Source organism: Pseudonaja textilis, chromosome 1, assembly GCF_049901715.1.
Source record: "Pseudonaja textilis isolate UNSWEBS1 chromosome 1, rPseTex1.2, whole genome shotgun sequence".
In the NCBI taxonomy this organism is placed as follows: domain Eukaryota; kingdom Metazoa; phylum Chordata; class Lepidosauria; order Squamata; family Elapidae; genus Pseudonaja; species Pseudonaja textilis.
In genome coordinates this window covers 293,344,362-293,358,108 of record NC_141990.1, presented here as the reverse complement: position 1 = coordinate 293,358,108, position 13,747 = coordinate 293,344,362, and positions in this window count along the sequence as shown.

Below are 13,747 nucleotides of genomic sequence, written 5' to 3'. Positions count from 1 at the left end.
TTCTACATTTTCTATATAGCTTCTCCCCTCTTTTCACTCTCTTAATTCTATTTTATTTATTTCATCTCAATTTAAATTATTATGCTTATATCTTTTGTCTGTTCTGTTTCAATTATCTATTATCTTTTCCCATTGACACAAAATTTCTCCTGTAATCACTGGTTGAAGTATGATGCCTTTATATCTTTCCCCTAAATAATACTTAAAATAATATATAATTTTCATTCTGATTCTGCTTAGTACACTCTAAAACTACATACTATATTTTAAAATAAAAAGGAATAATAAGTTAAAACAATAATCCATAACAAATTAAACTATAATATAGTTAAAACAATAATCCATAACAAATTACTCTATCGTTAAATCTTAAACATTTTACACATTCCTTTTAATATTTTAATCCCATTTTATAATCATATAATGTTCCAGTTTTCTAACATTATTTCAAATACAAACACAGCAATACAATCTTATGTACTTTTGCAGAATCTCTTTTTAAATTATATTTTTACCCATTATCTCTGAATAAATCCTGTTTCTTTACATCTTGTTTCAAACCTTTGTAACTTCTCTTCCCTTTTTCCCTTTCTTTCTTTTCCAATCTAGTCTTTTTGCCCCCTTGTTTAATCTCCACCCTCTTAATCTCCACCCTCTTCTGTATTCCTCTTTTCTGTTGCTTTCTGACATTGTAACGATTTTTCATCCTATTTTTCCCTTTTTTGGTTGTTTTTTTAAGTCTTAATTTTTCCTTTCTCTTTCCCCTCTTTTCCTTTTCTTCCCCAGCTAGAGTTGCTTGTTCATTAAAGATGGCTTCTTCTTCATCCCAATCTCTTTGTTCTTGAAATTTCTGATAGGTAGAAATCGCCATTTCTAAGAAATGAAAAACAGATCCAGAAGAGCCCTTCCCTTCTTGTTCCTCTTTTTTTTCAGATCATCAACAAGTAGCATTGTGGAAAAAAAAATTAAACAACCCAAATGTTTTTAGTCTTTCAAAAAATAATTTCCAAAGTCCCAAAGTCACCAAGCAATCCAAATACACTCAAACTGTTTCATTTAAACACTTTCTTCTTTTTATAGTTTCTCTTCCTGGGGTTACAGTTGCAAAGTTCCAGTTGAAATATATCTTTTAGAAGTCTTGTTACAATTTAGCTCTAGTCTGATAAGTTCCAAGCAGCCTGCTCCAGCAGAATCTTAATATTAAATTCTTTCCCACTTATAGCAATATATATATATATATATATATATATATATATATATATATATATATATATATATATATATATATATATATATATAAAATTTTCCCCAGTGTTTAGAAATCTTTATTATCCCCTTGGCTTTACCTGTTGATGCCAAAGCAGGTTTTTCTGATTTCCATCTGTTATCACTGTAAGGAAGGAGAGTGAGAAAAAACAAACTTTCCCTTTTATTTTCGTTCGCCGCTTTTTCCGTCTTCTTTGGGAGCCATGTATCTTTAGTAAAATTTAAATTCCAGGGTATTTAGATGTTCCTTATTGTCCCAGGTCAGCCAGTGACTTTCACTTCAAACTTCCTCCTGCACAATTCTTATCCGGCTGAAGGCTTCTTTGTGGCAGCCATTGCTGACCGCCGCTCCACCACCTTTGGAGAAGGGAGTTAAGCCGGCTGAGGAGGGGGGTTGCGATTCCCCGGACCCCTGCCTGGTTCTCCCCTATCTTCAGCTACCCCTACGGGGTAACTATAGCCTCCAAATCCAACTGGATCGGCGGCACTCCAGCAGCTAGTGCAGCAGAAACCTCACACGATCGCGGATTCCTGCCGCCGCCGAAGCCTTGCAAACCGGAAGTCCCCTTATTTTCTAATTAAGGCTTTTGCAGATTCCTTGAGCTTCATTATTAGGGGGAAGCAGGGAGTTTGTGCATCATATCAAAAGTGGTTGCCTGTTTTTTTTCTATTGGCCAATAAATTGTTTGAGGGCTGTTCATTCATTTCTGGTAGCTATGATCACAAAGACTAATTGAATTCAGTTGTGCTGAGTAAGTAAGAGTCAGGCAAAAGTAAGCTGCTGTGAGGCACTTTTGACTTTGACAACACATACATTTGCAGATTTCATACAAATGAAGAAACTTCGAGAAAAAATATTTTGTGCCTTTAAGTGTTGTCAAGTCTTTAATGGGCAAATAGGAATATCCTAGGCATTCTTTAAAGTTTTGCAATGACATATTGAAAGTGGATAATTATAAGCATCTCACTCTTTTGTTTAAATTTAAAATGCATCACACTTTCCTTACATCCCCCCAAATACTTATTATTATATTACCAAAAATAAAAACTAGTAAAGGTAGAAAGAGCAAACAGCCTCCTCTGGGCTCTGGAGGCCCACCAGAAGCCGGAAACAGGAAGTTCCAGTAGGCCACGTCCACCATGGCCACGCCCACTCAGCAATGGGCATGAATCCCACCCCTGGATGTTACCTAGTTTGGTAATGAAATGTCTGCAAGAAAACAACCAAGCTCACAAGAAACCAAGGACCACACAATATAAGTTAAAATCACACGATCTTTTACAATTGAATAGCAAACAACAACCTAAAAATAAATTAAAAAGCAGCATAAAAATTTAACACCAACAATAATCACAGAGTAATGCCTTCTTTTAATCTTCTCTTCAATAGTCTGAATATATGTAGCTATTTCAACTATAAAGATGGTGGGCTATCCATGCTTAAATTGTACAGATGTGCAAATGCTGTTAAATATTAAATGAGCCTTTTACATGAGTCTCAAGGGACAGTAGAAAATTGTTCTTATGCTTTCTTCCAATCGAGTTCCTACCCAAACTGTTATCATTCATTCTGTATGGAAAACAATTCCTATCAGAAATATTATACAAAAAGTTAACTATTTAGATGCTGCAATTTATTATGGATACCTTGGCCACACTGTTTACTGCTATTAATATATATACATACACACACACACACACACACACACACAGACACACATACATATATACATATATACATTTAAGCTGCTCATCCCCAGGGATAATAGCTGACAGTTCAGCACCATTTCCTAGGGAGGAGCAGCCTAAGCGGAGCGCAATAGGGGAAAAAGCAATAGGAGCTAAGCTGCAATCGATTAACATGTCTGAAGTAAAAACAATAGAGCGAATCACAGGTGGGAGGCTAGTGGATGGGCCTATTATGTGCGCAATGGCTAAATTGATCAATGATACATAAAGGCCCGAGAACTGAACCTTGTAGTATAAGATTTATGACCGGTCTCTGTTCAGTGTCCCATTAATAATCACAAACTGAGGTCTATCCCTGAGCCAGCTTTCTATCCACTGAACCACCCAGTGGTTAAGCCCAGGGGTGGGATTCAAAAATTTTAACAACTGGTTCTGTGGGCATTTCTTAGGTGGTGGGTGTGGCTTGGTGGTCATGTGACTGGGTGGACATGGCTTGGTGGTCATGTTATTGGCTGGGTGTGGCCAACTCAGTATCACTCACATCGAGGCATGCATCTCCTCACCTGGCCTCTCATGACTGTGGGGATGCTGCAACAGTCGTAAGTGTGAAAAATGGTCATACGTCACTTTTTCAGTGCCATTGTAACTTTGAATAGTCACTCCACATAAGCAAAGTACCAGCAAAGGAGGGGAAAAAACTCCAGAGACGTTCCTGAAACAGGAAGTCTAGTCCTGAGAAGAATGTAATAAGGGTTAATGGAGAGGCAGTTTCTGTAAGCAACACCAGAATGTTTCCTTCCTGCCTTCCTTACAGGATTAGGACAGGAATTTCTTCTAACAACTGGTTATCCAGTTATCCATGCTCGCCACTGGAGCGCCCTGAGCTGGCTGGCTTCGGGGCTAAGCCACCCCGTAGAGGTGGTGAAGAGGGGGGAGACTGCCTGCAGGGTTGAGGAGAGCCACATCTCTCCTCCCCAGCTGGCCATTACTCCCTTTCCCGAAGGCGGTTGCAGCGTTGGTCAGAAATGGCCACCACAAAGAAGAACTCAACTGGAAAAGAATGTGCAGGAGGAAGATAAGAGGAGAAAGTTTTGATTGACTGGGTCAAACAGCAAAAGCAACAAATAAGGTACCCTGGAATTGAAACTATTAAAAAACAATAACATTGTTCCCTAAGAAGATTTTTAAGCTGCGAAGGAGAGAGAAAAGGGAAAAAAATTGGTTTTTTTTCTCCTTTTCCTATACTGACAGCTAAGAAACTTAAGCAAGAAATTGGAAAAAAATCCACTTTGACATCAATAGGCATTTAATGCTGAAAATAAAAGATCAAAGGGATAATAAAGATTTATGGATAATTAAAAGCTTTTGAAAACAGGAAAGGAGAGAGGAATAATAAAAGGGCAGGATCTGGAAGGGAGGAGACTGCCTGGAATTAAAAAAGAACTTATAGCAAAATCTTCAAAAGACTTCCAAAAGATACATTCTAACTGAAATATCACAACAAAAACCCCAGGAACAGAAAGTCAAAAAAGAAATAAGAAGACATAACTCAGGACTATCTGGATTAGCTGATGATTTCTGGATTCTTGGTTATTGTTTTGAATGACTAAAATCAACCGGGTGGTTGTTTAAAACTGTTTAAAATGGCTCCACTTTTAGAAGAACTGAAATTGGAACGTAAAAAGTACAAAGAAGATGCACAAGAAGGGAGAGGTTCTTTTGGCTTCGTATTTCAGTTTTTAGAAATGGAGATTTGGAATTATGAGAAACAACAAAAATGCCTGCAGAACAAGAAGATTGTGACAAAGAAGAAGCCATCTTTAATGAACAAGTAATCTTAGATGGGGGGGAGGAAAGGGGGAAAGAGAATGGAAAGTTTAAGATTGGGAAAAACAACTCCAAAAAAATAGTGAAAAATAAGTATAAAATCAGAAAGCAACGGAAGAGGGAAATGCAGAAGAGAGAATTGGAAATAGAGAGACAAGGGGGTAAAAGGGGGAGGGAGAAGATGAGAGGGAAGAAAGAAATGAAAAGAAGTCATAAAGGACAGAAACAAAATACAGAGAAACAGGGCCTATTTAGAGATAATGGGTGAAAATTTAATGGAAAAGGGGATTTTTCAAAGGTACGTAAGATAGTATGGTTATATTAGAAACAGAAATAATTTCAGAAAATATGAAACAGTGTATGATTAAAATGTCTGATAAAATAGCTATCATAATTCAGTGGAATGCTTGTCAATAAATAAATGTAATAAAAGGTATATTTAATGATTTATAAAACATACGAGAAGAGAAATAAGGGAAAAATTCATTATAGAGATTATATGTGTTTTTAAGGAAGTATGATATTTAATTGAAAAGAAGTGTTAAAGATGTTAAGATTTTAATGATTATTAATGATAGAACTGAACTGGAATGGAACAAGGGTTTATAATTACATATATTTACAATCTTTTTTAAAAAAAGAATATAGGGTGTATTATAATAATGTACCAAGCAGAATTCGATTGGAAATTATGTATTATGTATTATATTGAAGGTCATAACCTTAAGGTATATATTGAAGTTTAAATAAGAGTTGAATGGATATAATTAAAAGATATAAAGATGTCATACTCCAATTAGTAACTACAGGAGAAAACTTGTTTAATGAGAAAAGATAATATGAAATTGAAACAGAACAGACAAAAGTATAAATATAATGATTTGAATTGAGATGAAATAATCAAATCAAAATCGAGAAAATCAAAAGAGGGGAAAAACTATATAGAAAATGTAAAATAGTATAAGATAAGGAATAGAATACAAAAAGGAGCATGAAATTGAGTTTTGTGTCTGTATAAAGAAGTTCAACCCAGGACCATGCTATTTTCAAACAAGATGTTTTACTTGTATTTTGTATGTGTGAAAACCCAAATAAAACTTTATTTTTTTAAAAAAATAAGACTTTGGCCATCAACACTTCAAGGATTCAACCAGCAGCTTTAAAAAAATGAAATCCAGTGTCCTTTATCCCATCCCTCCAAAACAAGAATAGCAATGTACACTTCATCAGATACATAGGCATCCCAAAGTGCCCAATTAAATATAGAATATTTACACATATCCCTTATGCTTAATATATAGAATAATTTAAACATATTGAGATATTTAGAATTGCCTCACACATGTCTTTGTCTGAAAGTTTGGAGGCTGATTTGGAGGCGCCTTTACTCTGGCCTTGATAGATAAGTAGTCACACCAACAGAGACAAGATAAGGAGTAAGTTCCAAGGATGGCTTTTTCCAAGAAAGACTATTTAACTTTTGATCAGGCCCCTAGTGAGGTAAACGAAGGAAACCCATTATATGGAATAACACCGAGAGAGGACTTGGGTGAAGGATGGCATTCTATAGGAGGGCTGAATGAAATATACATAAAGTGTTGTAAAATGCACGGCCTACCCACCTAACGGCTTGCTGTCATCACTCTTGAGTGAAGAATACTTAACTTCATGAAATCACCTGCTTCATTCATCCCAATTCACTTGGTAAGGAACAAAATTCTAAGATCCTTCTCATAAAATTATTCACAAGAGAAAATTAATCCCAACTTCTTTTAGCAGAGAATATTGCAGTTTCCAAATAACTGTTATAGATCAAGGACCATCTTCAATGTTATTGATATTGTAAATTATTATAGCAATAGCACTTTGACTTGTATATCGCTTTGCAGTGCTTTACAGCCCTCTCTAAGTGGTTTGTCATGTTTTTAATAATTGTATTAATTTTTTTAAATAGTTGCAATGTTGCACTCCCACTTCAATTCTAATAGTAATCTGTACATTTTTAGATTGTTACTTTGGGGAGGAAAAGTAATTAATTTTCAAAGCAAGATGGTGACTTCTTTATATCCTTTCTTTTAAAAAACCCCACTGGAATAAAACTACCACTCAATGTCTTTGTATGTATTTATATTTTGAACATAAATCTCTGCAAGGCTTCAATTGTGTTGACCCATCTTAATTACTGTACAGTATAGAATTCTGAGAATACTAGTAAAGAGCAGTTTCTATCAAAACTGCTTCCCCTCCCAAAGATGAAATGTAGCTTTCATTAGCATATTATTAGTATTACATATTTTTATAAAGTCTCCTTGAAGGAAAAACTATCTGGCCTATGGATTTATTTACTTATTGTATATTTTCTAGCTATATCTGTTGTATAATGTGAAATATTATACAATATCTTATAATATGAAAAGCATGATATGTCTCAAATGAGTCTCCTCACGATACTTGTTTCTAAGGTCAATATATGGTAATTCTACTAATACTTACTTTTTTAGTATTGAAACTAAAGCTCATTTAGTATTTTATCTGACACTTCTACTGAAAGGCTTTGAAATAAAACTTAGAATTTTGAAATAGCCATCATTTTAAATGCTACAATTCAATACAGAATACTTAAATATTTCTTATTCCAGATTTTTGCTTCTTTTTTATTTTTTTCCCACATTGAAATAAAGTTATTATTAAAATTGTTAATGTCTTTGGTGATATTTGAAAGACTTGTTTTTCACCACTGTACTTAAAATATCAGCTATTCACATTTGTATTTTATGAGATGTTTAAAAGAAAAGCAGTTGTGACTTTTGAAAACGTACTTTTTATCTCTATACTTCTGCAGATTCTAACATTCTAATGCATATTTAAATTGCTTAATCAGATTTCCTACTGAGTCAAGCTACTTTCAAGAGGCCTTCACCTGTCATGCCCCCATCCTTTACTCGTCCTCTGGCATTTTGGGAATTGTCCTTAGACATTTTTTTTATTATTTTGCATGCAAATTAGTGCAAAAATCAGAAAACTGAATTGACTCAGCAACCATCTTCTCCAGTGGCTGACCATGTCCTTTTGGTAGCTGTGGCTTTCTAAGCACTGAAGGAAGACTTTTTCCCAGCCCAAGTAGAAATAGGCACACTAATGTTCGAGTCCCCATTATTTGGAAGAGCATACAAGTTTTAAGGGCCTTCCAAAAGATCAGCAAGGTCAGGCTCAATCTGAGGATTATGATGACAATGTTAGGGTATCTATTTAATCATATCTGACTCTTGGCGATTCTATGGGCCAAATCTCTCCACATTTTCAGATCCCGCACTACTTCTTTGAGTTTTTCTGTGCTCCGGCTGGTGTCAGCTTTAGGACCAATGTAATCTTGGGGAAATGTTCCAAACAGTAGGCACAGTAACAGAAATGAAGAACCCGTTGATCGGCTGAATTAAAAAAGAGCTTAACATGCTTGAGAGATTGACTTGATACATTCACAAAATATCTCTCGTTTATCAATTTAGTACCTGCATGCTGTATTTTCCAGATCTAACTTTCAAATAATACCTTTGTCATACTTTTATATTTTTTACACTGAAAATAACTGGCTACTATATTTCTATGTCCATAAAGTTTTCCAGTGTTATTATATTTCCTTGTAGTAATGGTGTCTAAATCTAAATTAATTAAATTAATTTATGATATTTTAAATTAATTGTGATATTTTAGATATTTGATTTGTGAAATCAAATTATTCTCCTCCTAGGGGTAGGAATTTAAACTTCTCTTTCAACTTGCCACCAAATGCCATATCAATAGGCTATTGCTTTGTGCAAACAAAAGTATACAGGTATGAACCAGTATGGGTATGAGAATCATTTACACTTTCTTACTGGCCTTGGACAACCAACTACTTGATACATTCTTGTGGACAGTAAGGGCTTGTATTTCTGTGTGTCACTGGCAACTCCCTTGACATGTCTCTGCAGTTTGCTTGGCAAGATTTCAGAAGTGACTTGTCCTTATTTTCTTCCTGGAGTGGGGGAGTGGGAGTGAGTGAGAGGCAAGCCCAAGGTCACACAGTTGGCTTTGTGCCTACAGTAAGACTAGAACCCAGTCTTTCAGTCTTTGGTTTCTAACCTGGTGCCTTAACACCACACTAAAATGGCACTTGTGGATTATATGTGTGTAAAATACAAAATACCTGCCTTATTGCTTGATTAAGGGGAGGTATCATGGCAAGCCTTGCAGTCAATCATCGCTGTGGTTCTTAGCTAAATCATAGCAAAGCACTTGAAATGATTTGTTTGGAAGGGGTTAAAATGACTTGGGCAGAATGGACTAATTTTGAATCACAGTTTGTGTTTTCTGATGAGCTAGGATTGGAAGATGTAATATGAGATCTGTTCCTGCACTCGAGAAAAGTAGGATAACCTGAACTGGTAACAGGTTAAGCAGGATGTTGTGTCCAAAATCTTCAGAATTGTGATTTACACTTAAAATAATGTCTGGATGAAATAATTAATTTTAAAGCATTGATTAACAATAAGCTTTTTATACAATTAACGGAAGTTTAATGGATAACTAAAATTGGGTTTTTGTTTTGAAAAGGTGAAGTAATATTAGAGCATATGAGATTGGATGTGTCTGAGGACATTTTATTCATGCATAAAAATAAAAATAACATAAATTTACAAGTCTATTGAAAATCAAATCCAAAGTCACAACAAGTTTTTCACTGATTACATGTGCCTGGTCAAAAGTCACAATAACTGAGCCAAGGCTCAAAGGACTGTGTTTTAGCATCTTATTTGACTTGTGAAGCATATTTCTGCACCAGTGTTTGATTAAGTGAAGAACATGAATTAGTATTTTTATAGTTTAATATTATTAATATCATTTTCTATGAAATTTGTAGTGAACTATAAGCTTCTTTTGTCATCCGAAGTAAAAAATGAGACATTTCAGGAAGATAAGTGAGATAAGGAAAATGGAGCAGTGGCTTTAAATTTTAACAAAAGATAGCTAGAGGTCCTGACAGGTCACTAAACCCCAATGAATCCACTTACTTACTTTGATGCGCATGAGTCATAGGTCCATATAAGATTGATGTATCTGAGTTATGCTTGCTTTATCTTTGTGAAGTCAGCCTTTGGGAGAATTACATTATTTAAGTCTTCTATAAATAACCAACACTAAATTCCTTTTGTTGGGTAAGAAGTCAATAACGTTTTTGTCAAGCAGAATGTTCAACTTAGCTTTAATAACCAGCAATATAAAGAAACAACATTGGGCTAAATTTAAATCTGGATTTTTGTTTTTAGTTCTGGGATCCTGAAATAACCACAATAATTTGATTCAAAAACATGTAAAGCCAAAACTTTATGCAAAAGAAGAAGGGATGGAAAGCAAGTCAGACTAATAAATATAGCAATATTAAAGAAGTGACATTTTTGAAATATTTATTAATGTAGTATTGGTTATTTATCTTATTTATTTATCTAATATTTTATTATGACTAGCAGATCTGGGTTGCAACAATCTGCATGATTACTAGATGCCACCAAAGTATCAATTATCTTTTTTTTTTTTTTTGCATTGGTCATCTAGATATTTGCCGCCTAGATTTTATGTTATAGCCCTAACTTAATTATTTGCCCACCTAAGGAGTAGTGAAAACTCAACTTTATCTGAGAGGAAGTATCTCTGAATTAAATATTTTCTCACTCAAAGGCAGGCTTCCTAGATTATTCCTGCCAGAGGAGTACTCTAGAAATTACATCTACTTTGCAGCTTTTAGAATTGTCAGCAGGAGTGTCAAAAAGTCAAAATGGCAATTGCTACCACACAGTCAAAGCCCCACTTCTTTTTAATAAGCAGTATGCAATGCAATACATGTGAAAGGGCAGAGATTTGATTGCATGAACATAGCCACAATCTTGATTTTCTGGACACCTCTGTCCAGAAATCAGTTAAATATTATTGAAGAATTCTTGTCATGCAGCTTGATATTGTGAATCTTATAAATTTCAAAAGTATAAAATATCATGTAATTTTTTAACAGTTGAAATCTCAACATTACCATATCACATGGATTTTGTGTTTGCTTTCATATGTTCATATAAGGTTAGTGACATATTAGGAGAATTTGGTCATTCTCCTTTGGATTTCTGTGAACACTGAAATAGCAATAACAATAGCATCTAGATTATATACCACTTCACAGTGCTTTACAGCCCTCTCTAAATGGATTACAAAGTCAGCATAGTTCCCCCAATAATTTGAGTCCTCATTTTACCAACTTTGGAAGGATGGAAGACTGAGTCAAACGAGCTGGTCAGGATTGAACTGTTGGCAGTTGGCAGAATTAGGTTGCAATTCTGCATTCTTACTGCCCCACCATGGCTCTTTGTAACTTGTAAAATCATCCATGCTTGACAATTGTGTAAAATGAAAGTCTATGGAGATTCTCAGTCATCCAGATCACGGTTGTCCCAAAGATGTTTTTTTCAAGAGACAACTGGACTTTCTGATTTTTCTTTGAAGACATTTTTCTTCTCATCCAAGAAGCTTCTTCAGCTCTGACTGGATGGTGGGGGAATGGAAAATGAAAGATATTTCATTTGAAAAAAAATTTGGGGAAGGTAGAGGTTCCTACACCACTAAGAAATTTAACATGATCTCATGTGGTATCTGAAAAGACTGTCAGCCTCAGCCTATTGTCTCAAGTAAGCAAAGTTTTCATTGCAATTTCTATGCATGAATTTGCCTCCTAGAACATCAAAACTGAAGGACAAATATGCCATAGATATAAAGAAATTGGGTGTATTCAACTACAGCCACAAATTAGATGGTAATATCTGAAACCATTTTTGCTTACTAATGGCAAATGGTTGACTTACAAATGCATAGAAATATTTCTCAATTTTCTCCAGTTGCCTCAGAGGGTCTGATATTAGCAAGCTTGACAAATTGTCACCACAACAAGTTTAATTATGGAAAAAGGTTTACATTTTTAATTGAGAACACTGAGAAGAAATATTACATAATTATTATTAAGAGCTACACTAAAAAAAGTGCTTGCATTGTTTGCAATGATTTTCATGTAAATGGTACTTTCCAAGTACAAAATAGTTATCTTCAGAAACCTATAAAATGTGTAAGAAATCCTGACAGAAATGCCAATGCAACATAAAGTGATGCAGTTCTAAGGTAGAAATCTTTTGCTATTAACTTCAATTTACAAGTATTTCACACTCATTTTAAACATGCAGCTTACAAATAATGAATTTGGGGATAGATAGGTATTATCTGAATATGTGTTGACATCAAGAAATAACTGTCATTCAGAGTTGTTGTTTTAAATGCTCTTTTAAAATAAAATATGTAACAAACTTTATGAACTCTATTTTTGGAATCGCTGCAATTTATTTATGAAAAGAGATCCCTAAATGCAATCATCCCAGACCTATAACTCCTCTGATATATTAGGATTACAACTCTTACAATGCTAAATCAGGTATTACACTGTCTGGGAATTAGGACTATACTAGCAGAAGCCATATGTCACGAAATGGTATAATGAGATCACAGACAACATTTTAAAAAGATTTAGAATCCATCTAGGAAGACATGGTAATCTTCTTTGAGTTGAGCTATTGACTTCATAGATTCATCCATGTAGGGTTTTTTTTTTATTTGCCTGCCCAAGGAGTAGTGAAAACTCAACTTTATCTGAGAGGAAAGGGACCCAGAAAAGAGACCTTGCAGGAAGGAAGTTTTTCCCATTTCTCAATCTAGCCTAAGATCATGGAATTTCCTGGTAGTCTTCCATCCAAATATTTGTCATGCATATAACCTGGTTGAGCTTTTCAAAATCATCCAAGGCTGGCTAGGTCCTTCCTCCTAGCTAAACATTTTCAATAGATATGTACTGAGGAAAATGCCCGTTTTAATTAAAATGTGTGAACCGATCTCACTGATTTGAGGACAAACACATTCTGTGAAATAAACTCTTATTTTCTTTTTTATGGTCCTTTGGAGATTAATTTGAGATTATGATTCAATTAATGACATGATTAATCACTGATTTTTATAATCCTCTTGCTCCATAAACTACATGGGAAGCCTTTTAAACCTTTTCATCTTGTTATAGGATGAGTTAAGGGCCAGACGTTAAAAAGTGCAAGGGTTGCACTGAATAAAAGTGGAATACTGCTGTATGGTTGTAAGCACAAAACATTCAGAGATATTCCAAGATGTATCGAGCTGCAAAGGCATAGAAAATGTTTGAATTTATTGTTCCAACAAAATTCTTGTAGTCCTAGGGAATACGGTACATCTTAATGATGCCCATAAAGGCGAATGATGTTTGCAGTTTGATGGAATATTTTCAATGAAGTATAAATCAAGCCACAGTGCTAACATCACTCAATACTAAAAAAAGAAAGGCAAAATGGGGCGAGTCTGAAGTTTTTATCAAATGGTTTGTATGATTTTGAGAGGGTGAGGATAAAGTCATCATTGAATTTACTTTAATGTTGCATAAAGTCAGACAACTCACAACATAAAAGTGTTCCAAAAAAAAATAACAAAGAAAGCATTGTGTTATGCTAATGTTAGTTAATAAATGTTAAGAAGTATATTGAAAAAAACTTCCTATTGTCCTTGAAAATGACAGAGAAACTAAACATACACCAAATGGTCAAGTACACATTAGATAACATAGTTTACCAGTCTTGAATGCAGAGGTGGTATTCAGCAGGTTCTGACCAGTTCTGGAGAACCGGTAGCGGAAATTTTGAGTAGTTCAGAGAACCAGTAAATACCACCTCTGACTGGAGATTTTACAGTATCCTTCCCCTGCCACACCCACCAAGCCACACCCACAGAACCCGTAGTAAAAAAATTTGATTCCCACCACTGCTTGAATGCTGATTGCTAGTTCACTTTTAGCTGAAGCACAAGGAATTTGTGATAATTT